The following is a 27,159-nucleotide window of genomic DNA, read 5'->3' as shown; positions in this document are numbered from 1 at the left end:
GTGTGATTCCCTCACCCCCCTGAACCCGCTAGGCAGCACACCTGGACAGGCAGTACGATCCGACGGAAATGAATGGAAAGTTCCGTTAAACCCTATTGGAGGGGAGAGGACTGGCCGTTGTTAAACTTAAGTCCAGCCACAAGTCCCTGAAACACTGGGGACGGGCATTGTGACAGCCCCTCCAGAACGGTGACTTCTCTCTGTCGCACTTTGGCTCTGGGGCTGGCATCTCTGGAGGAGGACAGGGCAGGGGCAAGGCCAGCTCACCAGGGATGCCCGCCAGTCCCCCAGCTCACGCCGCACCCAGCATGTGCTGGGCATGTCACGGGACTCGGAAGTCACCCTGGCCCCACGACCCAGAGAGGACTCCTAGGAGTTTATTTTATTTGAAAAACTGACCTACGGTCAAGTGGACCTTTTGGGGGCGCGTACCCGTCTGTGGCATTTAAGACATCATATCACGTAGCCACCCCCACAACCTACGGAGCAGTGCCGCCAGCCCAAGAAACTCCAATGCTGCCGCGTGAGAGTCACGCTGTTCACTTAGATTTTTAATTGCAGTGAGAACGCCGAAGACCCACCCTCTTCAGCAGTTTTCGAGGGCGCAGCACCGTGTGGTGCAGCCAGTCCCTAGAACCGACCCATCTCATGCAACTGAGAGGTCATTGCCATCCACGGCAACGTCCCTCCCGCCACCCGTGACGTCCACCCTTCTGCTCTCTGCTCCTGCAGGTTCGGCCGCATTAGCTAAGTCCCATAAGCGGCGTCATGCAGTCTGTGTCCTTCCGTGACCAGCTTCTTTTCGCTCAGCACAACGTCCTCCGGGTGTGCCCGTGTCGTCGTGTTTGGGGGGGTTTCCACCCTCCTCGAGGCTGAAGGTTATCCCGTCGTGTGTGTGTGTGTGTGTGTGTGCGCGTGTGTGGAGTTTTCTTGGTCTGCTCGCCCACGCACGGGCAGTCGGGCCGTTTCCCCGTGATCGTGAGCCGTGCTGCGATGGACCCGGGGTGCACGTACGTGTTCACGGTCCGGATTTCAGTTCTTTTCGATAAACACCCAGTCCCGGGGTTCCTGGATCCCATGGAGGTTCTGCTTTTAATTTACGAGGAGTCTCCTTACTGTTCTGCGCAGCGGCGGCACCGTGGGTGCTCCCACCCACAGCGCACGAGGGTTCCCTTCTCGCCACGTCCTCGCCAGCACGTGGTGTCTTTATTTGGATAATGGCCATCCTGGCAGGTGTGAGGCACCTCACTGTGGTTTTGAGTTCCTTTTCCCTGATGACTAGAGACACTTCAGCATCTTTTCAAGTATATGTTGGCCCTTCGTATGTCTTCGAGAAATGCCTATTGAAGTCCTTTGCCCAGTTTTTGGTTGTTTTTGTTGTCATTTTGAAGGGTCCCCCCCACCCCCCCTCACACAGTGGAGTTGGAGGAGCTGCTAATGTATTTTGGATATTAACTCCTTTTCAGATATATGGGTTTCAAACATTTTCTCCCTTTCACTCGGTTAATTACTTCCTTTATTAGGTCAACTTTAAATCAGGGGACCGGGGCCCAGAGCTGCACAGGGGCTGGCCCAGGGCACACAGCCGGGGACATGCAGGACCGGGACTTGAACTTGGCGATTCCTGAGCCAGGGTGCTTCACCGCGATGCCGTCTTGCCTCGCCAGTACCTTGCCATTGTTGGTGGTTGTGGTTCCCCACCAGGCCTCTCTCCCCACCCCCAGCCACGTACACACAGCAGTTCGTGGGCCCTGGGTGGTGCCTGGGCTGCTGTGATGTGTTGCCGGGCCCAACAGTGCATTCCCGAGTGGACAAGGTGTGTCCAGACCTTCAGGGGAATGTACGACGTGGCGGGCCGACCCTGGCCACACCTGCGGAATGTTCTACACTGTGAGCCCCTCCCCCCGAGGGCTGTCCTTTGGGCTCCCCAGAGAACGCTGTGGGGCCACCCTCGGAATGGACCCTCCCGTGTGCTTATCTATCCAGCCTTCCTGGGTTTGAATCTCTTCCCCACGTGTCCCAGCTGTGGGACCCTGGGCGGGACCTTGCCTCTGGGAGCCTCGGTTTCCCTCAGCTGCAAGTCGGGTGCCCCCATGGTCCTTGCCGGGTTCCTGCGAGCCCACGTGGGAGGCGGGCACCTCTGGTTGCCAGTGGTTAGAACAGGGGTGTGTGCGTTTGCCTCCTCCTGGCCTTGCCTGGCCGCACTGGCCTGTGCGCCTCACCTGGGAAACCTTAGCAGAGTGCACCCTCCGGCGGGTGGACACAGTAAAACCAGGGCCTCCTGGGTTTGCAGGGCCGGTGATGCGCTCCCATGAGGACCCCAGGGGGAGGTTAGACCTGGAGTCCGACGACTCCCCTCTCTCAGTGGCACCCACAGGGTGACCCAGACAACAAGCCATGAACCTGATGAGAGAGAAAAGGGTCAGTCACACGCCCCGATGCGCCAGGGCCCAGCCAGGTGCCTCGGGGGGCGGGAAGGGGCAGCTCCCGTCCAGCACTGCGGCTGGCGGCCCTGCTTTTCGGGAAGCACGAGTACCATTGGCGACCGCTTCCGCTTTCAGTGTCGCTGGACGCCCTGCCGGGCCCCGCCGGGACTCGCTGAGCGCTGGCGACCGCTCAGCTGGCCACGTGCCACCTGTGTCACGGGCTGGCCAGGTGCACGGGACTCGGGGCGCAGCCCACGGACCCTCGGGCGGCGGTCTGTGGGCACGGACTTGGAGCTGGAGGCGGGGGCGTGGGGGGCCCACAGGTCTGGACAGAGGCAGTCTGGGGCTCCCCTCCTGCTCCCGAGGGCGTGTGGGTGGCACTGCCTGCTCTGCTGCAGGGCCTGCCGCTCTCTTCGGCAGGCTCGGAGCTGGCCAAAGCCCAGTGTGAGTGACACGCGCTTGCCCCAGGTCCTGCAGCGCCTGCAGCCCCCAGGATGCCCCTTCTGGCGCCTTCCCAGGGCTCCGGCGGGGCCACAGCGGCAGCGCCCGCTTAGTCCCCGTTGATCAACGGCCAGACTGACAGCCTCTCTGGGGTTCCCGTTGTTCCTCCTCCCGTCAGGTAGGAACCAGGGGTTTTCGTTGTTTTTTTAAAGGTTTTACTAATTTTTTAGAGAGAGGGGAAGGAAAGGAGGAAGAGGGAAAGAAACATCGATCTGTTGCCTCCTGCACGCCCCCAGCCGGGGACCTTGCCCGCAACCCAGGCATGTGCCCTGACTGGGAATCGAACCGGCGACCTTTCGGTTTGCGGGGCGACGGCCAACCCCCTGAGCTACACCAGCCAGGGCAGGCAGCGGGTGTTATTCCCGTTTGCGTGATGAGGGTGCTGGGCAGAGAGAGGGGGCAGGACTTGGCCGAGGGCCCACCAACCACCGGGGACGCGACTGAGTCTCAAGTGCTCATCGGCGACGCTGGAGCTGGCTCTTTAACCACACTTTCGTGCCCTGCAGGGGACCCTTATCTCCTCGGTTTTCTTGGGGCCCCTCCACGGGCATCCCCCACGTCCGCCGCCATCTCCTTGGTCGTGTTTATTGTTTGTTGCCATGGAAGCCTCAGTGGGGGCCTCCGGGTCACTGAAGAAGAGGCTAGCTGGTGGCCTTGTCCTGCGTGACGTGCATGTCTGTGGTCAGGACCTCACCGCCCAGCCCCTGCTGGGGAGCGGGCGGAGGGGTGCAGCCCTCCCTGTGGGAAGTGGGGGGGGGCACGGGGTACCCATCCTGCCCTCTCTTTGGTCCATCTCTGAAGCCCCCATCAATAGGCCAGGAGCTGGCGGTGCTTGGTGGAGTCCTCTGTTCACTGAATGTATTTATTGTGGGCCTACTGTGTGCCAGGCACTGTTCTAGAAGCTGGGGCGATAGCACTGAGCCAGACAGAAAACTCCGGTCCCCCAGCCTCACGAGATTCCTGTTTTAGTTCTCGTATTTTCTCCCTCTCTCTCTCTCTCCCTGCCCCCCCCCCCGCCCCTTAGAGATTAAACACAGTTTCCATTTGGAAACACGGAGATTTGAGAAGAGTTGTAGTAGTGGTACCCAGACCCCGCCCCCTTCCCCTGTGGCTCACGGCATATGCTCCCACATTTGCCACATCTAAGAGACTGACATCGGTCCGTTATTGTTATTATTGATGAAATGCCAGCTTTATTTGGAGTTCACCTGTTTCCCACAAATCGGGCCCACGCCACACCCCACATCGCCTTCGCCGGCCAGGCTTCCCGGTCCCCTCTGGTCAGGGGAGCGTTCTTGTTCTTCAGGACCGCGGCGGCCTGGGGAGCGCTGACCAGGCCTTCTGTGGACGTGCCCTGGTCTGGGCTTGTTCGGTCTTTTCTCGTGATTACACTGGGTTCTGCTAGAGTGGCCTTCTCAGCGCCCCCTGACATCCATGTGACCCCACCGGTGGCTTTGACCTTCAGCACCTGGTTCAGGCCCCATTGCCAGGCTGCCCCCTGGCATCGGTGGTCTTTCTCCCCGCCTGGAAACCGGTCTCCGCAAGCCACGTGCGGGCCACCCGCCTCTCCAGTCCCTCGTGGTTTCACGTGACTTCGCTGCCTCTTTCTGCTCCGCCGGGGCAGGGCCCGCGGCGTGGGCTCCGAGTAGCACCTCTGCGGGGGGATCCTCGAGGCTGTGAGCGGTCTGACAGCCGCACCCAGTTTTTCCAGGACACCCCATGCCCTGGGAAAGACAAGCCGGTAGCCAGGCCCATGGGAGCCTTTCGCGAGAGGACGGGAAGTCTCTCCCCCAGCGTGGGGGTGTGTTGAGGAGTGTGTGTGTGAGACCTGTTCCTTCAAGTAGACAAGGGGGGCCATCACTCTGATTCCTGTGGACCCGGGAGGTGGCTGTTGGCCTTGGGTGAGCCAGCATCCCCCCTCCGTCTCCACGAGCTGAGACCTTCCCACCCCCATGGGTGGCCCCAACCGTCACCTCTCGCGTGTTCTCTCCACTGTCCCTGGCTGCTGTCTGTGGTCTGGGAAGGCGTCCTGCCACAGGGGCAGCCACCCTGGGCACGGTCGCCTATATTCATGCTGCTCCTGCTATCTCTGTCCCTGTGACCGTCCCCTGCCGGTCCATGTGGCTGTGTTGATCCAGGAATGCCAGCCTCGCAGGTCTGCTTGGAGGAGCCAGGAAATCGGAAGGCGGCGCTGGGCACGCGTGGGACCTGGTCGCCTACTTGCTGGCCCTGTCGGGGGGAGGGTTATCCGGTGACAGCATCGGCGGGAACTGTCGAGCTGCTGCGTGCTGTGGAAGGGAGGGCGCCCCAGGTGGCAGGTCTGTCTTCCTGACATTGTTCTGGGCTCTCGACTTGGGTGGAGTCCACGAGTGATTTGTTCACAGGGCAGAGGAGCTTGGCTTCCTCTCCTGTCCCTGGTTCCCCTCCCCCCGACGTCCCACGCACCCCGAGTTGCAACAGCACCGAGTCCCACCCACGGAAAACAGGCTGTGTTCCCCAGGATCTCTGGAGACTGGGCTGAGAGGTGTTGTCACTTTTGTCTTGGGGACAGAGAGGTGGAGGCCCAGGGACGGGGGCTGGCGGGTTCATTCCTTCCTTCATCCTTCACTCACTCAGAGGTTTGTGGGGGAGGCTTCCAGGGGGAAAGCAGGCGGGAGGAGAGAGGCAGGGAGGGAGGGGCCTGCTGAGTCGGAATCAGATTCAAAGTCTGCACATGGGGCTCCTGCCCTCCCTCACGCCCCCACAGAACAGCTGGGAGCCCCCAGTGAGCTGAGACCCCCCCCTCCATGACCGAGCAGAGGGGTCCCGCTCCGGCAGGTTGGCCGCTTGGTTGCCATGCCTCTTGGTGTCTGGAAACTGTTTCCAGTTTTCTCCTGAGGGCGTGAGGACATCAGAAAGGAGTTGTTTCTCTAGCCATGGGGATGGGGAATGTTCCCTGTGGACCGTGTCCCAGGGAATCGGGACATCAGACACTACTTGGGCCCTCACTAAAGGAGGAGCGGGTGGCCGGCGGCTTGTCCTAATGGGAGGTGACCAAGTCACCCCCGGCCCTGCTAGCGCCACTGGTTTGGAGTGGCGCGTTAGCCCCAGAATCAGAGGACGTCGTCGGGGGAGAGGACACCTGATGCTTCACCCTCACCCCAGGCTCGGGGTCAGGCCTGATTGTTTCCATTCTGAGGCGGCAGAGGCTCAGAGAGGTTGAGAGCCCGGCCCAGAGTCACACAGCTGGCAAAGCCACAGAGCCAAGCCTTGATTAAACTTAAGACTTTCTCACCTCCGGACAGGGATGCCTCCTGTTAGAACGCCGGCCCCTGGCCGTCCCAGTTCGCCCGATTTCCGGTTTCGGTCGAGCAAGTGGGTTCTTTACAACTGGCGGGTTTGTCTCCCTTATCACCTGGGCCCGGTGCAGCCCCACCTCCAGCCCACAGTTCCGTCCAGGTGGCCCGAGGTGGGCCCTGGGATCCCGGAGGAGATAGTGACTTTCGGGATGAGGCAAGCTGGGGAAACCCTCGGGAGGAGGTCCCCATCAGGATTCCAGGGTAACTCTGGAACGCAGGGCCGCAGATCTCAATCAACTCGGTAACAACTGCCCGAAAGTGCCCTATGGCACTTAAGACTTTAGGGAGCCCCCAGGGGCGTCCAGCCTGTGGCCCAGGAGGGATGTGAGTGTGGCCCAACACAAAGTTATACATTTTCTTGAAACACTGTGAGATGTTTTTGTGATTACACGTCACAATGTACTTAATGTGCGGCCCAAGACAACTCTTCTTCTTCCCGTGTGGCCCAGAGACGCCGGAGGGTTGGACACCCCCGCTAGAAGGTGCCTGTGGTCTGGGAGTGATTGTTTTCCCTGCACGAGGACACAGAGTCAGAGAGGTCATGCCGCTGGAGAGGGGGCCGCAGGGACACAGCCCCTGAGCTGACACGGCTGTGGGTTTGGACACCTCTGTCCCTGATGCGGGGAACTAGACCTGACCCGTCCTCTGCACCCCGATAGTTCCGGGAGGAGGGACGTGAGGAGCCCAGGGTGGTAGACAGTTGGGGTGGCGGTGATCAGAGAAATAAACATGTATGAGCATCTCCTGGGCATTGGGCACAGTGCTACCCGAGACACACAGATCGTCCTATTCAGGTCTCCCAACAACCCCCGAAATGGGGGCCATAGTGTCCCGTCTACAGGAGAGAGAAGAGAGGGAGGGGTGTGCCCGAGGGTCGGTGCGTGTTAAGGTTCCAGGCTGATTAGAATCAGTAGGAATGGGAGCCGGAGGGCCTCCCAGCCCCCTCCTTCTGGAGCTGGGGGGCTCTGGGCTCCATGCGCGGAGGGCCGTGCCCACAGCCACCCAGCCACCCAGCCAGGCGCAGGGACTGGTCCCGCTCTCGGACATGCCCGGCCTTCCCCGTCTCGCTTCGGTCGGCTGAGCTTGTGAAACTGGGTCACGCTGGAAGCCAGCTGGTTTGTCAGAGCTGAGTGGAGCTTGAGTCAAAGGAGGTATGAGAAGGTTCGCCCACCTGCCTCCGCCCCGCCCCACCCCGCCCCGCCCTGGAGGATCAGGCCCCTCCGAGTGAGTGGGTCCGCACGGGCGCGTCACCCGGCTTGGACCTCCGCCTGCTTCACGCTCCCCGCGGGGTGACGAGTCAGCCACCCAGACTCGGCTCTTTCTGGAGCTGCCTTTGTGTGCGGCCGGCAGGCCCGGGGCACGTGGGCTTTGGGGCCCGAGGCTTCCCGCGCTCGCTGTGTGTGTTTGGGCAGCTCGCTGCACCTCTCTGAGCCTGCTTTCTCTGGCCTGCAAACGGGGCCACGAACCCGACCCCGCCGGGCGGCTGTGCAGAGTTAATGCCAGAGCCTCCCACGGCTCCCGGCTCCCAGGGGGCCCTCATTCAGGGTCACGGCCGCGCTATTTCCCTGTCCCTGTTCGGTTAGGGAACTTCCTGGCGACTGCGTCCTGCGGAGATCAGGCGCTGGCAGCGTCGGGGATTGAATTCTGCCCGGTCCCAGGTGGGATTGTTTGAGCCTCACGTTTCAACGCGTTTTTGAACGAAATGCCAGGATCTTCAAATGGAGAGATTTCACACGGCAGTGTGGATTTCCAGTGTCTGTAGGAAAACGGGGCTCCCCGGCCATGCGGCTGCCCCCCGTGGGTGGGGCACCCGCCTCACACCCAGCCGGCTCCCCTCGTTTGTGAGACCCACACCCTAGTTCTCAATGGGCCCGTTTATGGGGACAGGGCAGCCTCGGGGGGACACAGGCCACAGGCAGAAGCTGAACCTGGCAGAGCCCGGAGCCCAGACGGGGAGGCGAGTTGGGTCCGCGGTCTCAAGTGCCCCGATAGTGCCCTGTGGCACGGGTTAGCCACAGGACCTGGTCTGTGCTGGCTGGCGTCCCCTAGCCCAGCCCACCCCCTTGCAGGGTCTGCCTAGGGGCCTCAGGCCAACGGTGGACCCCAGGGACCCAGGAAGGGAAGGCTGTCTTTGCAAGGAGCGTGTGGCCTTTGGGAGACAGTAGGGATCAGGGTTAGGAGCTTGGTCTCCCGCTAGGCGGTCATTGCCTCGCTCTGTCTTGGTCACTTCAGCGTCCCCTAGGCCTAGGACAGTGCCGGGCACACCAAAAAGCTCAGATAGTGAGTAGCAGGGGGTCCCTGGGTTTGAGTCGCAGCTCTGCTCTGCTCCCCACAGGCTCTCCGACTTGCCGGCGCCTGGTCGGCGTCATCAGCGGGGATGGCGAGGTGCCCTCTTCCCAGGGGACAGCGGAGCTGCGAGGAGGAAGGACAGGTCCCTCGCTCAGCAGGGCGCACCGCCGCGGGCCGTGCCCACCACACGTGGCTGTGCCTGCTGTTTGGTTTACACGGGTGTTTCTGCGTTTGAACTTCGATGCGGGGCTCTGGCCCTGCAGGTGCCAGTGCAGCACTGTCACTTGAGACTCTCCCTGAGCATGCTGGAGGTGACAGCCTCGGGGAGAGAGGGCACGCAGGTGTGGCCGGGGGAGAGGACCTCTGCGGGGAGCCAGCCCTGTTTGTCAGAGAAGCGCCCGTGTGTGTGTGTGTGTGTGTGTGTGTGTGTGTGTGTGTACTCATGTGGGACTGGGGGTTCATGGCTTTGCGGAAGGCCCACGAGGCGGCTATCGGTGCTCAGCCAGCGTCGCCCCGTGCGTGGGGCTCCCTAGTGTGGGGCCGTGGGGCGTGGCCTTGGTGTCCACCCCATCACCAGGCTGGACCGGTTTGCCATGTGCTGCTGTTGCCTGGAAGGGTATGACGCAGAAGATACGACACACAGGAATGTGCCCTCTGCCCAGCAGCCCTGTGACTTGCGAGCTGCTTCTGGGTCTGCCCCTGCCTCGGATGGAAGCTTCTAGAAGAGTCACGAGTGCAGCCCCTGGGGGGTGCCTGCTGGCCTGCGGAGGTCCCTGTGCGGCCCCAGGGGCTCCCCAAATGGAAGTGGAGGGACTGGTTGGGCTGCCCAGAGGCGTCCTCCTCCTCGGTGGGACTTTGCTGCCAGGCACCTCTCGGCCATTTCTAGGACACACACCCAGAGTGTCCCTCGCTCGGTGTTGGTGAACAGCTCACTCGGGATGGAAGGGGCAGAGCGGGGCGTCAGGAGCCTCCCGCAGGGTCCGAGTGAGGGGGCGTCTGCGCACTGCACGCTGCTCCCGGCTCTCCTTTAATTAACAACTACAGGAGAGACTTGGAGCTCACACTTAGTGACACCAGGGTCCTTGTGTGTGCACAGGGGAGCGCCCAGGCACCGGGACTGTGGGTCCCGGGAGCTTGGGGTGGGCAGAGGATGCTTTGCTGGGTCGCCACGCTCGCGTGACCATTTCAGCGCTCATCCGGGAGCTCCTGGGCAACCCCGGGAAGGCCGTGTCTGCAGACCCTGCTGGCGGATGGAAGTTTGCAGTCCCAGCAGGGCACTGCGATGGGGCAGAAGCGCCCGGCCGCCCAGAGAAAACAGGGTCCGGCACTTTGAGGCTCCCGCCTGCTGGGCGTTTGGGGCCAAAGTCCTCGCTTCCCTGCCCTACAGGTAACACCCACGGGAGAGCACGTCCCTCTGCACGGGTAACGTCAGGTCAAGGTCTGCCCCAAGCCCAGGGCCCGTGGCTGCAGAACTGGCTCTGAGGGCGTGACTTCCGAGGCTCTCAGTGCGCTCGTCTGCCACCCGGTCCAGGCCCCTTCCTAGCTCCGTGGGACCCCCCTCCTTAACACACACACACAGCCGTCCCGGGCTGGGGTGGGCAGTGGGTGGCCTGACCCCCAACGGCTCTGTTCCCGGCAGGTCTCCCCTGTGTCCCCACCCCCCTCCCAGACCATCCTCGGGTCTGGGGTCAAGGCAGAGCCAGCCCTGCGAATACCAGCTCCCTGACATATGCATTTTTCCTCTATGATTTTCCTGTTTTGATGAAACACTGCTCTTGACTGTGAAGGTTCCCAAGAGGGGCCCGAGGCCGGGCCCAGCCAGCCAGCCAGCCAGCCAGCCAGTCATTCAGGAACTTTGCTCCCAGGCCCAGCCCCACACCCTGCCCGAGTGCCCCTGCGGCCTGGGGCCCCAGCCTTCCTGCTCTGCCTGAATGGGGCCCGACCCTCCCCCACCCTCAATTCCCAGGCTCCCAAGTCCACGTCTGTGTCCTTATCGCTTTTCCCAGCTGACTGAGAAAGGCTGCATTCCAGCCTGAAATTAGACCCGTCCCACCCCCTTCCTTTCTGTTTTCTTCCAGACTTGGGGTGTGAGAGTTTGCTGAAGTTCATGGTCACGCCTGCCTGTATCTGAGCCCGCTGAATGGCCACCTGGTTCCCAGGCTGCCTGTGGGGAAAGGACAGGAGTCAAGTCCATTAGCCTGCTCATTTATCAGCACGTGCACCGAGCACCTACTGTGTGCCAGGCACTGTTGCAGGCCCTGGGCACAAAAAGAGTGGACGTTCCAGTGTCACTCAGGTGCCAGCACTCTCTGCCCACCCTGGGAGAGGGGGCGGCTCTCACTTGCTCCACTTTGCAAGTTAGAACTGCAGCTCCGGCCCTGGCTGGTGTGGCTCCAGGTCATGTGGCTCAGTGGACTGAGCCCAGGCCTGTGAACCAAAGGGTCGCCGGCTCCATTCCCAGTCAGGGCACATGCCTGGTTTGTGGGCCGGGTCCCCAGTAGGAAGCATGCAAGAAGCAACCACACATGGATGTTTCTCTCCCTCTCTTTCTCCCTTCCTTCCCCTCTCTAAAAATAAATAAAATCTTAAAAAAAAAAAAAAAGAAAAGAACTAAAGCTCCAAGAGCTGATACAGGTGTCAGGCTGCTAGGCACCTCTCTGCTACCTCGGTGGGGGTCCACTTTGAAATCTCCCCTTCTGTGGGGCCCCTGGAGCCCCCTATGCAGTCCTTATACCCCCTCAGCTGAGCTGAGCACGGGGCACGGGACGGCCGTCTCCGGGGCCACAGCACAGTCCACACGTAGGTGGTGGCTCCGGGATCTGGGAGCCCAGCATCTGCGACTCCAGGCTCCGAAGTCTGTTCTTGGGGGCCCCCCCTGATGATCCGTCGGCCCGGGCCTCTGCATTGGGTTTCGTACCCCCCCCCCCCGCCCCCGTGTCTGGCCTTGCAGCTGTGCTGTGCCCACGGGCCTCGCCTCAGGCGGCTCTCTGCCAGGGGCGCTTTTGTTGAAAGTATTTGTCCTGAGTGATTCCAAGTTTTCGATCTCACCTTTGACGCATTTGCCCAGCCCAGCCTCCTGCAAGCTTGTTTCTTATTCATTCTTTCAACAAACAGCGTTTGTTCAGGGCCGGGCCCCTGCCAGGGACTGGACGGACCGGTGGACCCTGCCCTCAGGGAGCTCGCAGGCCCGGGAGGCGGGGGAGGCGTGAGACTCAGTGGGAACAGCCAGTCCTGGAGTAGCATTCTCAGGGTGCTGGGGCTCTGTCTCTTCCCACCTATGAACCAATGTGATAATAATCCTCATGGCTGCTCCTAGGAGGTGGGGAGGACCTGTCGTTATAAATATTCTGTACATTGGGAAGCCAAGGCACAGAGAGGTTGATTAACTTGCTCAGGGTCACCCAGCTAGTGGCAGAGCTGGGAACTGAACCCAAGTACTCCGGTACAGTACTGCCTGACTGTGAACTTGCTGGATAAAGAAATGGGAATAGCACACATACACCTCGGGACAGGGAAATAAACGGACCGCTCCGGGGTGTGCGGCAGAACTGACGTCAGCGGGCACCTGGACGGGGCAGCGCTGGGCTGGTGCCGGGTGCAGGCCCTGGGATCAGGACAGGGAGAGGGACCGGGGTCCGTCCTCCTGGAGGGGGAGATCAACGTGGGCCTTGTGAGTGACCTCGACAGTGTGAGGAGCCGTCCAGGGCGTCAGCCAGGCCCGTGTTCGTTGCAAGCACAAAAACATCTTCCAGAGCCAGACCCCGAGTTCCTTAGGGTCTGGAGTTCTGCCTGAGGGCCTGCCCCTGCGGGTGCTGGGGGGAGAGGAAGGGCCTGGCTGGGCCGGACGGAGGCTGGGCCAGGCGGCCCAGCTCTGTCACTGGCTGCCGGGGTCACCCTGGGTGAAACGTGGTCCACCCTCCTGGACACTCAGGAAGCTTGCTTCCAGCCCAGCACGGGGAAAACCACGGAGCCCTTTCTCCAGCCCGCAGGGCCCTGGGGGTCCGTCCTCCGTCCGGCCGACCTCGTCCTGTGCCCTCCCCTCCCTGTGCTCCGGCTGTTGCTGCTCCCCAACCAGGTCGACCTCGCTCCCGCCTCTGAGCCTGTGCTGCGCAGTGGCTGTTCCCTCCCCTTGGGATGCCCTTCCCAGGCCGCTCCTTCCCTTCCTCCAGGTCTCTGCTTGGAGGCGCCTGCCCTGACCGCTCAGCCCGAAGAGCCTCCCGTGCGTTTGCTCTCGCAGAGCACCCCGTGGAGCGCTGCGTGGCTCTTGGGGCACCTCACAGCGATCCCATCTCCTTTTGCGTTGGTTAAAATGTTCCTTAATCGCCTGTCCCCTCCATGAGAACGTAAATCCCTTCATTCATGGACCTTGCCTGTCTGCCTCACCTGTGTTTCCCCAGTTCTGCCCTGGGTGCCTGGCACTGGTGGGCACTAATTCTTCGTTGGCTGAAGGAATGCGCCTTGGTTTCCCCATCTGTAAAATGGGAAGCATCTTGCCGACCTACTAAAGTTGCTGTAAAGATGAAATACGTATTTAGGTCTTGGTGCCCGGCACCTCATAGGGACTGAGGATTAGTAAATGGAGCAAGCGTGGGGGCTCAGGTGGGGATAACCAGCCTGGTGCACACCGCAGAGCACAGGGCCAGGCCAGCCTGGTGCTCACGGGCTCCAAGTCAAGCCCCTGGCTGGGGCAGGATGAGAGGAGGGAAGTGAAGGGGAAAAGGGGAAAGGACGACAGGTCCCGGGATGCAGCGGACTCTGTTTCCGTGGAAACGTAGAAGAGGCAGAAGAGCCAGGCTGGCTTTGCCCGCTGGAGAGTTTGTGAATTCCTCCCAAGGACGTGTATTGTTAAAACCAAAAAGGGAGGTGGGGCGCAGGTATTCCAGCCGGTGAACGCAGGAAGAGGGATAGACTATGGAAATGAGGTGGAACCCGCCGGTCATAACTGCTGTAGTTAAAATCGACCCATGGGTGCTAACACACATGGGCAAAAGTTTAAGCTGCAGCTCACACTTGCGGGGAGCATCTCCCCCAAACATTCTGTCATCACAAAGGGGAAAACGGTGACAAACAGCAGCGAGTTCTGGCAGAGACCGTCTCAGCCCGGTGATCAAGGCTGCTGACACCAGGGCCAGGACATACGGCCCGCCTGTCCCCTAATGTGTCACTGTGACCCAGGCCCGTATATTGGTGCTCTTCCCAGCAGGGCACGGCCTGACCTGACTCGCCAGAGAAGATCGGACAAACCCACTTTGAGAGAGAGAGATCCCACAAAATAACCACGGACATTCTTCAAAAGTGCCGCCGTCATGACAGACAAGGCAGGATGTAGTATCGTCACGGATGGGAGGGGACGGCAGCTGGAGGCGGTGCGGGCGGCACCCCGGATTGGACCCGCGGCCAGACAAGGACGGGAGCAGGGCAGCCGGTGAACTCCTGGCGCGGCCTGCGGTTGCCGCACGGTATCTCACCGAGGTGGATGTCTTAGCTTGGAGAATTTTTCTGTGGTTGTCTGAGATGTGACCGTTAGGGGAAGCTGGGGGGGGGGGACTTTCTGTCCCACAAAGAGCACCGGCGGGCGTGCCATCTGCCGTCCTTTGCGGGTCCCACCTCACCCGCCGTGTCCTGTGCGACTCAGGCGGCGGCGGGACAGTAAGTGGGAGAGGATGACAGGCGGGGGGAGGGGGCAGAGAAAGAAGCGCGCAAGAGGAAGTCGCGAGTGGAGGAGACCAGGCAACAGGGACGGGAGGGGAGGACAGGAGAGGCCACCTTGCAGGTGTACAATCCTGCTTGCAGGAAGAGCTTTTAGCTGCTGGCCGGCCAGCCGGCCTTGACATTGCTCTTCCTAAAGGGGATGTGGGCCTCCCCCCGTGAGCTCGGCCACCTGGGAGGGTGTCCCTCGGCGACCCCCGCTGATCTCGGGCTGTGGGAAGCCGTGGCAGGATCCCCGAGTCCAGAGTCCTTAGCAGCGTTCACCGGATCTCAACCCCTCCTGGGGCAGGTTCACCCTTTCGTCCGTGTTGACTCCTGTCTGTCTGTCTGTCTCTATCTGTTTATTTTTATTGTTGTTCAAGCACGGTTGTCTCCATTTCCCACTCCCCCGCCCCCGCCGTACTTCTGCCCATATTATCATACACTTTATATTTTATTGAAATGGACCCGCTTTTAAAGGCTTGAATGGATGAGTTTAAAAATGGTAAACATGTTACCTCACCCCCAGAAATGGAAAACCGGTGTCACCCGCCAGGAATTCTAGGTCTCCGAGGGCTTGAGCGCAGTGAGAAGCCGGGTCCAGCCCCCGGCCATGGCCGGCGGAGGGCTCCAAGCCTGAAGCCAGCCCTTCCTTCTCCTCGTGAAAGAGGGAGATCATGAGGGGATGAAAGACCCACTCGTCCCGGATGTGACTCTGCCCTGACCCCCGGCTCAGTCACGAGAATCGCAGAAGTGGGACAGGTGGAACTCCCTCACTGGCGAGCGGTCCTGTTCGGGGTCCACCTAAACCATCGTGTACGGGCCATGGTAGGGCTCCCCCAGAGCCACTTGGGCCTTCCCCGGGGACAGGAGATACAGAGCCCGGACTCCGCTGACCACACCATGGGCCCCATCTGCCCTGAGCCCCCCCCAACCTGACCCGCCTCTTCCTTCCAGCCCCAGGAGTTCAGGTCTGACTGTTGTCTAGCTCTCCCTGTCTTTGCTCAACTGCAGAGCATTTTGGCCCTTAAAAGAAAAGTCAAATACCTGAATTTCTAGGAAATATTAGAATTATTCTCATAGTGCGTTATTGTTCCTACTTAATTCCAAGAACTGGGCTCCGTCACGTTGAGCTGGGAGCGGGGGGAGGGGGTTCAGTGTGACACATCAGGTGGCACAGAGAATAATCCCTACCCAGCCGCCATTTGAAGAAACAAACTGGCCCTGGCTGGTGTGGCTCAGTGGATTGAGCATGAGCTGCTAACCAAAGGGTCGCCGGTTCGATTCCCAGTCAGAGCACATGCTTCTGGGTTGCAGGCCAGGTCTCCACTTAGGAGCATGCAAAAGGCAACCACACACTGATGTTTCTTTCCCTCTTTCTCCTTCCCTTCCCCTCTCTCTAAAAAGAAATCAATAAAATCGTAAAAACAAACAAACCACACGTCCCCATATTCTCCTTCTGCTTCCACGTTTCCCTCTTTGATGACTCCCCTCCCCCCACCCCCCTCCCTGGTGTAGCTCCTCTCGTGAGTGTGGTGCTGACACCCCTCTGGCAACGCTGGCACCGTCCCACTGCCTGTGTGTGATTCTTAACGGATCCTTAATTGGCATGTGTGAGTGTGCAGGTGTGTACACACACTTTCTGTGTGCGTGCGTTGCTGAGCCCAGACTTAAAAAATTTTTTTAAATGTTCCAAGTCCCTCTGGCATTCAGAACCTCAGCTCTGTGCTGTTGAGGTCGGGAGAGCTGGAAGGGAGTCCGGAAGGAAAGGCCAGTCGGAGGGAGGCAGGAAGAGAGCTGAGTGGGTGGGAGGCCTGGGGCGGGTTGGGGGAGTTTGGGGGAGGTGCTCCCAGACTTGGTGAAGCAGCTGTAACTCGGGGTCCCTGGGACCCCTGCCTTCATTTGGGGCTTATGGGGAGCTCAGTGTGCCCCTCATTCTGACCTAATTTCCTGGGTCCCCTGGGGCCACCTCTGCTGAGCCAGCCCTCAGAGGGCCTCGTGGGCGGAACTTGCTTGCGATCCTCTGCGCCTCACACTCTGCAGCCTCAGGCACGTGTCATAACAGCCACAGCGGTGCACACTCACTCATGGGGCCGGGCACAGTACTAAACCCCGTCAGAGCAGCCCAGCTTTGTGGGAACTGTTTGACACACTGGGAAACTGAGGCACCGGGCAGTGACAAGGCCACAGCTGGCAAGTGGTATGCTGAGACTCACACCCAGAAAGGCCAGCGCCAGGCCCACTGTGGCCCAACACTGTCCAGCCTCAACTGTAACAGAGGGCGGGAGGCCTGGGCCTCGGCTTCCTGCCGCCCATGAATGACTGGGCTGCTCTGGTGCAGAGCAGTGGAGGCTGTCTACGAGGAGGCCCCCTGGGGGTGCCTCTGAAACCCTAGGCCTGGCTCGGGGAATGGGGAAGCCAAAAGTCAAGGGTTTGAGTCCCAGCTTCGGTGTTCCCTGGCAGTGACCCCTGGGACAACCTTCACCTTCCTCCTCTGGAGAGCGGGGACCATGAGTCTCCCTCCCAGGGTCCCCGGTACTGCCTTGTCGGGATGTGACACCTCGCCGGCCTCCCTGGGTACAAGTGGGCCTCCCCGGTGGGCGGGCCTCCCCAGGGGGCGGGCCCCCAGACCAGGGGCATTCTTCTGGAGAGCAGAGGTGGGCACACGGGAGCCGGCCGACTGATGCCGCCCCTTAACTTTCCCCGTGTCCCTGCTTCTCACCTTGGAGGCCACGAACAGTGCTGACTGGCCTTGGCCACCACCTCCTCTGCTGTCATCTGACACCAAGGAGACAGCTGGCCAGGCCTTGGCCGGCTGCAGAGTGCCACAGCCCCCAGTCGCTCAGTCCTGGCGACCTCTACCGCGTCCTGGCTGGGCAGGGTGGCACTTGCCTGTCCCCACACTCTGCTTTGAAGTCACCCCTCCCGGCTGGTAGCAGCAGGCTGTCACCCGCACCCTCACATCCATCCATCCACTGTCGCTGCATTCTGCCTTCAGCAGGGCTGGCCACGGGACCTGCCCCACACAGCCTGGAGCTGACCTCCTGTGACCACTTCCGGGGTGCCAGGGGGGCCTTTCTGCGTTCTAGTGAGTGATCGTGTTGGTTTCTCAAAATCGTGCTGGGAGGGAGATGTGATCCCTGCCCCCCCCCCACTATACAGATGAGTAAACTGAGGCTCAGAGAGGTCTAGCCAGTGGCCCAAGCGTGGTCAGGATTCAAACCCTGGCCTGTGTGAGCCCAGAGCTGGGGCGTCCCCACTTCTCCCCACGCTGCATTGTAGAACGAAGGCAAAAATAAGCCCGTCCCTGGAAGGACAGCTGCAGGACCAGTGACAGACGGTCGCTGCAGCCAGCGCCTGCCACGCGCCGGCCGCGTGCTGCGGACTGCAATGGGTGCCTTCCGAGCGTGTCCACACATAATCCCCACTCCCTTGGGTAGCTGGTCTTCTTTTAAAAAAAAAGATGTTATTTATTTATTTTTAGAACGAGGGCAAGGGAGGGAGAAAGAGAGGGAGAGAAACACTGATCGGTCGCCTCTCGCACGTCCCCACCTGGGGGCCTGGCCGGCACCCCAGGCATGCGCCCTGACCAGGAATTGAACTGGCGACCTTTCAGCTTGCGGGATGATGCCCAACCGACGGAGCCACCCCAGTCAGGGCTAGTGGGCCTTTTTATCCCCGTTTTACAATTGAAAAACACTGGAGGTTGGGAGGAAAATCTGCCCAAAGGCAGGCGGCTCGTGCACGAGGCAGTCGAGCCCTGCAAATCCACACCTGGGGGGCTGAAAACCCAGGTGCGCGGGCTCCATCCACACCCTGGACGGTGGATGCTCAGTGCCGCAGAGAAATGAGCTCCCAGGCCCTGAGCAGACGTGGAAGAAACCAACGTGCATGTTGCTGAATGATGGGGTCCGATAAGGCTGCACGTGGTGTGGTCTCCAGGGTAGACCACCTGGCATTCTGGAGGGGCCAGGACTGGGGCCCCGGGGAGGCTGTGGCTGGGGGTGCGGGCCGGGTGGATGACCGGGCAGAGCACGGAGACTATTTAGGGCAGTGAGACCGCTCCGTGGGATTCTATAACGGGGGGTGCATGTCATCGCACCTCCGTCCAAACCCACAGAACGGGCAACACCAAGAGAGGACTCTCACGTTGGCTATGGACTCTGGGCAATGATGACGTCAGTCTCGGTTCGTCCACTGTAACCAATGTCCCACCCCGGGGCGGGGGGCGGGGTGGATGTGTGGAAAATCTGTACCTTCCACTTAATTTTGCTGTAAACCTAAAACAGCCCCGAACAATGGCCTATTTTTAAAAAAGCAGACCGGTACACAGTGTACTTGGTGTTTGAGCCAGCCCCAGCCTGACCTGCTGACCTGTGCTCTTCCCACACCCCCAGCCCTGGTGTCTGGTTGGGGGGGGCGTGGCTCTGCAGAGGAGGAGGGGGCTTCCCTGGCTGGATGGTCTGCAGGCTCTTCTTGGCCAGGAGTTCCTCCAGGCCTGCTGTCAGGGGTGGTTTGAAACGCAGTCTAGGGGTGTGTTCTCTTGGGGGGGTGCCAGAGGGAGGCAGTGGCTGCAGCCAGGTGACCAGGGAGGCCGAGGGGATGGCAGGCTCGCCGGCGGAGGGGGGGACTGACCCTCCCACTTGGGGAGAGGGAAGGAGGAGGTGAGGGCGGCGATAACCACATTCTTTGGTCCCCATTTCCTGGGACAGCGTGTGCTCAGGCTAACCTCGCCCCTGCCAGGCCATTGCAAAATCCAAGCTCAGTTAAATCAATGTCCTTTGGAAAAGTACATTTTGCTCAGGAGCCAAGAAAAACTGAAGACTCGGCAGCCAGCGCACTGAAGCCGAGAGCCAGGAGTGAGTCACCAAGGGGGAAGGAGGAGGGCCGGGCAGGCCGCGGCCCTCGCGTGGGCCCGGGCTCCCTCTGCTGCCAGGCCCCTCGGCCAGCTCCAGGCCCTCCGCCGGGGCTGGGCCCGTGCACAGCACCCTCACATGGCTTCCTCGGGGCTCAGAGCCCCCCTCACTGTTTAGAAAGCTCCTGCTCTGACGGAGTTGTGGATAGCATGCATCGCTGGAAGAAGCAAAATTTCTGAACAACGTGCATCACTGATTGAGAGATGACTTTTCTCGAAGATCAGTCTTTGGTAGACAATAAGGCCAAAAGGCCCCAAATTTAGGGGCACCTGGGTGTCATGGGAAGAGCCCAGATGGGACTCACTGATAGTTTTCACTCTTGACATTAGGAAATTTTGTGTAGCTTCCTGGACCTCCATGTTTCTGCCTTAAAAGTGGGCCTGGACTGAGTCAGCCTCGAGAACTCCCGGGAAGCATGTCACTGGTGTCCCTGTTCCCGAGTCCTGGGCAGACTTTGTGATCCACACCGAGTCAGACTTACAGACCAAATCTGAGTGACAGTTCTTTTAAAGATTTTATTTATGTACTCTTAGAGGGGAGGGGAGGGAGAAAGAGAGGGAGAGAAACATCAGTGTGTGAGAACTGGGGACCTGGCCTGCAACTCAGGCACGTGCCCAGACTGGGAATCGAACCGGCGACCTTTTAGTTCGCAGGCTGGCGCTCAGTCCACTGAGCCACACCAGCCGGGGCGGAAGTGTTCTCTTTGATGTGCACCTAGAGCAGTGCGTGGTCCACTGGAGGCACTCAGTAAGGGCAGGGAGAGTGGACGAGCCGGTGGAGGAGAGGCAGAGGGCAGGATGCCTGCAAAGGCCCGGCGCTGGGACCGAAGGGGCCTTTCTGGAGCAGGGTGTTGGAGGGGCCGTGGAGTGAGGGGGCCAGATAATGTGCAGACAGGGTGGCCGGCCCAACCCAGGTCTCCCAAAGACCCTGACCATCTCGGCTTTTTATGTGCAGCCTGTTTGTACAGAGCAGCTGGAAAACATTGAGATGTGCCCCCGTGAAAACGGCTACCAGCTCCCTTCCCCCTCCGGCCCACGAGGAGAACACTTTCCTCGTCCCCTTTGCACGGGCGTGTCTGAAAAGTCTCACCATTGAATCTGTGGGCCAGGCCTCCCTTTCCAAAGCCCACGGCTGGGCTGGACGCAGCACGGCACACTCCCCTCCTGTGCGGGCCCCAGAGGGCGCACGTGGCAGCTTTGCCACATGCTGCTGGAGTGACCTTGAGCTCCAGGAGCCAGGCACCTTAGCGGCAGGTGTCACCCTGCCCCAGACACCCTTCCACCCTTTCCTCCAGCCTCGTTCCTGCCTGTGTTTCCAGGCTCAGGGCCTCAGCCTCCGAGTCACCGCCTCTACACAGTCCCTTCGAGCCTGAGTTTCCTCTTCTGTGACAATGCGGCTGAACCCCGTCTTTGTGCCTGGGCTGACTTTGAGGCGACAGGGAGACAGCGTGAGTGAAGGGGCTGGCTCAGCCAATGCTGTCCGTCCCTTCTCCGCGCCATCACGTCACCCTCCAGCTCTCTCTCTGCCGTCCGTTCCTTGCCCTGCAACCCTCTTCCGACCCAACCCTGCCCCAGGCTCTCACCCCCACGTCAAGCCAGAACTCAGCCTTGACCTTCCAGAGTAGCTGGGGATGTTGTGCAAAAGGTGGGTCTCAGCACAGAGTAAACTTGGACTTGACAGGCAAGTGCTGGAGGAGGTCGAAGGACACTTGTATGCCCCCAGAAGGGGACACCTTCCCCCAGGAAACATGGCCCGGCTGCCCCCTCCTCCCCTCGTGTGTAGAGGCCTGTGAGTGAGGTCAGCACTCTCCTCGTGTACTTGAACACGCCAGCTCCTTCCGTTCAGATCCGTCGAAGGCCGTGCCCTGGCGGGGAGCCGTGGGCGTGCAAATCCAGTCCCCGGAATAGCTCCTGCCGCTCAGCGTTTAAATGTCGTCTGTATTTTTATCCGATGATGGGTCACTTCTGAGCCCCACCCCCCCACCCCCATCTTCTGCCCCTCTAAGAATACATTTCCATTTATAGCATCTGCACTTGGGATGTTGTTGCGCCCTGGTGTGGGGCCGGCGGGCGGGCGGCCGGCCGGCCGGCCGTGGCCTGGTTCCAGCGATTTGGAAACACTCCGGGGCCCTTGCTGTCCCCCCGGCCCCGCGCTCCCTGTGGCCTTGACAGCAGGATGCCTGACTCCCAGCCAAGCTCAGGCCCCAGCAGACGGCGCGCCTTTCCGCCTTCTGGGACAGCCTGAGCTCACGGAGCTGTTGGAGGTGGGGAGGCAGCCAGGGGCAAGGGGACCCCCGTCCAGCTGTGCTCTGCAGGGCCTCAGGGTGGCACCACGCTGCAGTGTGGGACCCCTCCCCCTTCCCCTGCTGTTGCACCAGGCCGGACAGTGGCTCAGGAGGGCAGCCGTGAGCACAGCCAGCCAGCACCCCTGGGGCCTGCGTGGATCTCCGGGGAGGCTGCAGAGGGCCGGTGTCGGGGGCATCCTCCTGGTGAAGCCGGCCAGGGTTCCAGTCCTGATTCGGCCTCTTGCTGGCTGTGTGAGGTCAGGCCAACGGCTCCAGCTCTCTGAGTCCGAGTTTCCGCCTTTGGTGCTGGGACCTCATGGGTGGCTGGGAGGATTCAGGGGATGGGTCGGGTGTGAGGAGTGCTTGGCCCGTGGGGTGGGAGTCCAGGAGATGCCAGCTCCGCTTTCTGTCCCTCTGTTAACACACATGGGTACAGGGGGAAAGTTTGGGGAAACCAGTTTGCAGTTGGAAATAAATGCTTGGCTCCTACCTTCACGGTTCTAGCAGTGGCCTTGTCTCAGGCGTGCTTTTACGTGACACCGTTCCTGCCTTCCTGCCCCGTTCTGCTGTGGTTCGTTCCACAGTGGGGCCCTGGGATTGAGAAATTCGACACGTGTGTACACCCATGAAACCAACCATCATCACAACCAAGGCAGCGAGCACATGCATCACCTCCCAGACCTTCCTCGGGCCCCTCCCTCCCTCTGTCTCCAGGCAACCGATGGTCTGCTGTCACTCTAGATCAGTCTGTGCTTCCCAGAGAAAGTCCTATAGATGGACTCACCATCGGGACCCTGGTTTGTCTCTCATTCAACACGACTGTTTTGAGAAGCTCATAGCAATACCCACGGCTGTCTGCGGCTGAGTCCATTGTGTGGCTATGCCACAGTTTGTCCATTTGCCTGTCGATGGACACTTGCGTTGTTTCCAGTTTCTGGCTATTACAAATGAAGCTTCCATGAATATTCATGCACATGTGTCTGTTTGGGGATGGACTCTCGTTGCTCCTGGGGGAATGCCTAGCAGTGGACTGGCTGGATCATATGATAGGTGCTTGTTTGCCTTTTGAACAAACGGCCACACCCTCATCCACGGAGCTGGTGCAACTTTCCCGCCCACCGGCAGGGTCTGAGAGTTCCAGGTGCTTTCCATCCTCACCCCTCCTCGGCGCGATCCGCCGTTATGATTGTAGCCATTCCCCTAGGTAGAGAGGGGGAGCTCCGTGTGGCTTTAATGCACATTTCCCCAGCGATTCTGATGCTGGCATCATTTCGTGGGGAAATGTCTCTTCAGACCTTTTGCGCAGTTTTTAATGGGCCATTTGCTTTCTTATTGCTGAGTTGTGAGCGTTCTTTATACTGCATATAAATTCTTTATCAGACGTGTGGCTCGCATAAATTTTCTCAGTCTGTTGCTTGTCTTTTCATTCTTTTAATGGCACCTTTTGAAGAGCAGAAGTTTTTCACTTTGGTGAAGGCTTACTTATCAATTTTTTATCAATAGCCAAGCTGAGTCATTTTAAGTGACGTTACGCCGCCTTTCTCGCCCTGCGGGCTAGCTGGGGTCCCGACCTCGAATTTCTGTAAAGTAAATGCTCATTGACTTCTGGTGCCGATGTATGTTTCGTGTGTCCTAGAGAACAGGACCTGCTTTTAATGGATCCTGCTTTTAGTGTCTTATCAAAAAGAAAAAAATTTTCCTAACCCAAGATCACAAAGATTTTCTTCTAGAGGATTTATAGCAAGTCTTGAAGTCGAATCTAACTTTGTTCTTTTTGAGAATTGTTTTTGGCTCTTCCAAGCCCTCTGCATGCCCCTGTAAATCTTAGAGTCAACTTGTCAGTCCCTACAAAAATGCTTGCCATGAGTTTGTCTGAAATGGAGTTGAATCTGCAGATCAGTTTGGGGAGAAATGCCATTGTAACAATATCGAGTGTCCTGACTCATTCACACTGTATATTTCTCCATTTATTTAGGTCTTTTGAAAAATTTCCCTCATCCCTGTTACAGAGCTTTCCCTATTTGGGTCTCGTACTTCTTTTGTCAAATTTATCCCTAAATATTTAATAGGTTTTATGCGTCTCTAAGGATAGTAGAAGTAACCATTTGTCTTAGCTTTTGCTTATACCTTCTATTGTTTCTTTCTGAAGATACAAGCAAGGATGCCAATTTATTTTTATCCACCCCCCCTACCCACACACACGTAAAATTGAACAGAACGCCGTGTTCCGCGGTTCGCTTTTTTCTCTTTCTGGATAGAGATCTTCCTCGTTCCCCTTGACTGCTGTGTCACTCATCACCCTCCACTTTATGGGTGGTCTGTAGCCTGTGGACCGGTCCCCCTGGGTGGACGTTTGGGTGGTCTCTCGTCGTTGGCTGTTACAGCTGGTGCTATGGTGAACAGCCCTGTGCATGTGTCATTTGGTGTCTTCACCCGGAATTTACTGGATGCCACAAGTGGGCCAGCCCTGCACGGCCCACGGGAGACTGAGGACCAAACCTGGCCCGTCCAGCCCAGCCAGAGGGGACAACCCTGCGGCCAGCTCGGGGCTGGGCCAGGGAGGTGGGCGAGGCCGCCTCGGGAGCGGCCTTCTAGAAAGTCAGTGTCAGATTTAGTCCTCCTCCTCTTTGGCTAGATTTGGTGGCCTTTGTGGGAAGGAGGGGAGGGGAGAGGGCATGCTGAAGGGGCTGAGGTCACAGGCGGAGGTGATTGGAGCTGGGAGGCCACCCTGCAGAGGGAGATCTCCGCCTGGGCTCCGAGATGTGGGGAGAGAGGCCTCGGTGACAGGCTGGAGGGAGAACACTGGGCACGGATGTTGTATGTCGGTGGTGTGTGCGGTCCCCACCCAAGTCTGTACACGCAGGAGGGCATCCCCCTGGCCTAGGCAGGCCGGTGTGCAGTGGGCAGGCGTGAACCTGCCCAGGGGCCAGCCCGCGGGAGCCAGCCCGCGGGAGCTGGCTGCATCTTGGGCAAGCGAAGGGGGCGCACACCACACAGAAGCCCAGCTGGGGCAGCTACTGTTGTCACTAACGTTACCCCCCGCCCCAAGCTCCAGACGGACAGACGGCCTTCTTTCCCCTTCCTTGGAACAGGGGGAGGAGCCGTGTGAGCTCCTGTTAGCTGTTTGAATGTCAAGGACACGATGGGGGAGGGGAACGAGGGGAATGCTAGGGCCCCTCGGGACTGGTGTGCGCTCCGGCCGGCGCACACGCGTGCGCACACACACGCGTGCACACACAGTGGTTCCCAGGAAGGTGGAGGGAGTGGGCAAGTGAACAAACAAGCACCGTTTTCACCGAACCCCCTGGCACCTGGCTCCGAGGCTTTGACGGGCTGGGCTGACCGGGCCAAAGCGCCAACGAAAACCCTCGCTGGCTATTTTTGGGATGAATGACCCACCACTTCCAATGACTTGCTCCTGAATGGCGTCTGATTTCATGAAGCCTTGGAAACAGTGACATCACAGGCGCTCGCCCGGGCGCCGCCCACCTAGGGCGGACCGCAGAGCGAGGCGAGCACCGTCCACAGGAGTGGGGGGGGAGTGTGGTCCCCAGCAGCAAAAGCTAAAATAGCCAAGCTGAGACGTTCTGCTATGAAAAGACATTACAGAAGAGCCCCATTAGTCAGACATTTCCAGTGGCAGTCCCCTCCTGCCTGTTTATTTTAGGTGACGTTACGCCGCCTTTCTCGCCCTGCGGGCTAGCTGGGGTCCCGACCTCGAATTTCTGTAAAGTAAATGCTCGTTGACTTCTGGTGCCGATGTGTGTTTCGTGTGTCCTAGAGAACAGTGAGGTTAGAGGCCCAGATCCGGCACCTGTTTGATTAAACGGAGTGACACCTGTATTTACTGCGTCACCAGCGTAAGTCATAAACCCAGGTCAACTTTCTTTTCTCCCTGTTGGGGCCTTCGCCCAGTTTTCTTCCAAGTAAGCGCTGCCTTCTCAGGCACAGAGCGAAAAGGGGAAGGGAGAGACCGCTGAGTCCAGATTCTTGGTCTCCATGGGGGGCGGTCGAGGATGGAGCCCCGACTTCTCCCAGCGGGAGCCAATGCTTCTCGGTGAGAATGCGGGCTTCATGGAAAACCAGCTTCCCTCGTGGGAAGTCCTGCTCTGCATGTAACAGTCTCCCAGCGTCAGTGCTATGGACATTTGGGGCCCGTAATCTTTTGTTGTGGGGTCTGCCGTGTGTATCTTAGGGTGTTTATTAGCATCCCTGGCCTCTGCCTACCAGGTACCAGCAGCACCCCCAGGGCCACAGCCAGAAATGTCCCCAGACATGGCCAGATGTCCCCTAGGGGGACAAAATCACTCCTGCTTGAGAACCCCTCGCAATGACTTTTCAAGAGCTTTTCAAGAGCATGAGAGAGAACAAGGATTTTGCTAGCTTTTGACTGGCTTGTTTTTGTTGTAAATACTCCACCGAGGTGAGTTGTGCCTTGGCCTGGGCCAGTCACTGCTCCTGTCCGGGCGTCTGCTCTGTCCTCTGCGGGATGAGTGGGCACCGCGACCTCCGAGTCCCTCCCGGACCGGGCAGTGCGGAGTGGTGAAGGCAGCAGGAGGCCCTGTGGGGCCTCCGTGTTCGGATTCTGGATTCTGGGCCAGCAGCCAACGAACCTCTTGCCCCCGCCGGCCCCAGACCCTGGCCCCGCTCTCCTGGCATCTGCGTCAGTCCTTCTCAGGTCCAGCCGAGTGTCCTCTTGCTCTCATTTAAACCCACTCTGCCTCTTTTAAAGTGGGTTTCGAAATATCCACGGAAGCAGAAGAGCCCCGAGGACCCGTCCCCCAGCTTCCCCACCTCCCATTTTACCCCCCGTCCCGGCAGGGGCCTCGCCTCGGGGCAGGCGTGCTCACAGACCGACCCATTCACGCCGGTTCCCCAAGGGCCTGGAGCGGGCAGGGCTGGGCTGGGCCACAGAGAGACCAGGTCCTGCCCTTGAAAAACTCAAGGTCCAGTGGGAGGTCCGAGGACGGGCATTTTTTATTTGTCAGCCGTCGAAAGCCCATCCTTTAGCTTTCCCTGTTCGAGGCCAAGCCGTTCCAGCTCTTTAACCTTTCTTCCCAAGAAGTGTTTTCCGCCCAGGTGGCCCTGCTTTGTCCCGCATCGTTGGGGAAAGCAGCAAGAACGTAAGCTAGGGCTGGATTCCGGTCCTCGCAGCGCTGCCTCATAGGTGCGCGAGCTTAGCCAGACCCCCCGGCTCCCTGAGCCTCCTCTCCAAAGTGGGTTCACAGTCCCTGCCTCGTGGGTTGGCCACGATGACTGGACAGGCATGTGCTGGCTGGGGCCTCCCGTGGGCCTGGCACAGGCTAGGTGCACACTCAGTAAGCATCCCTTCCCCCGCCCCCGTTCTCCGTGTCCTTTCTCCCACATTCTTGTGACAGTGAGTGGTCACCACGGCGAGGGGCTGACTGGTGGGGGCCCAGGGGGACGGCTCACTTCCTGGTCTGTCACATGCCTGGGTTCTCACCCTCTTCCCTGTGGCCCAGTTTCTCAGTGACATTCACCGCTGACTCACCCGGCTTGTGGTCAGCTGTGAACCCAGGGTCTTTCTCAGCTCTCCCTTTACCCTGCGACCGCTCCCCAGCTTGGATTTTGTAGCGTGGGAATGGGATTATTGTTAGAAAATGTTCTGTTGCAGTGGCCCTGAGCAGGGACCCCAAGGCGTGAGGGCAGGGGCCGGGTCTGCCTTGTCTGCTTTCGTTTCTCCACCATCGAGGGCA

At 59.7% G+C, this 27,159-nt stretch overlaps 1 protein-coding gene across 2 annotated transcripts in view; it reads left to right on the top strand.

Annotated features, from left to right (window-relative positions):
* ERGIC1 (endoplasmic reticulum-golgi intermediate compartment 1) overlaps positions 1-27,159 on the top strand; it is a 79,825-nt gene that overhangs the window by 6,313 nt on the left and 46,353 nt on the right. The window lies entirely within an intron of this gene.

The sequence above is a fragment of the Phyllostomus hastatus genome, unplaced genomic scaffold, assembly GCF_019186645.2.
Source record: "Phyllostomus hastatus isolate PE091 unplaced genomic scaffold, TTU_PhHast_1.1 phas_contig_150, whole genome shotgun sequence".
Classification (NCBI taxonomy): Eukaryota; Metazoa; Chordata; class Mammalia; order Chiroptera; family Phyllostomidae; genus Phyllostomus; species Phyllostomus hastatus.
This window is presented reverse-complemented; position numbering and strand designations above follow the sequence as displayed.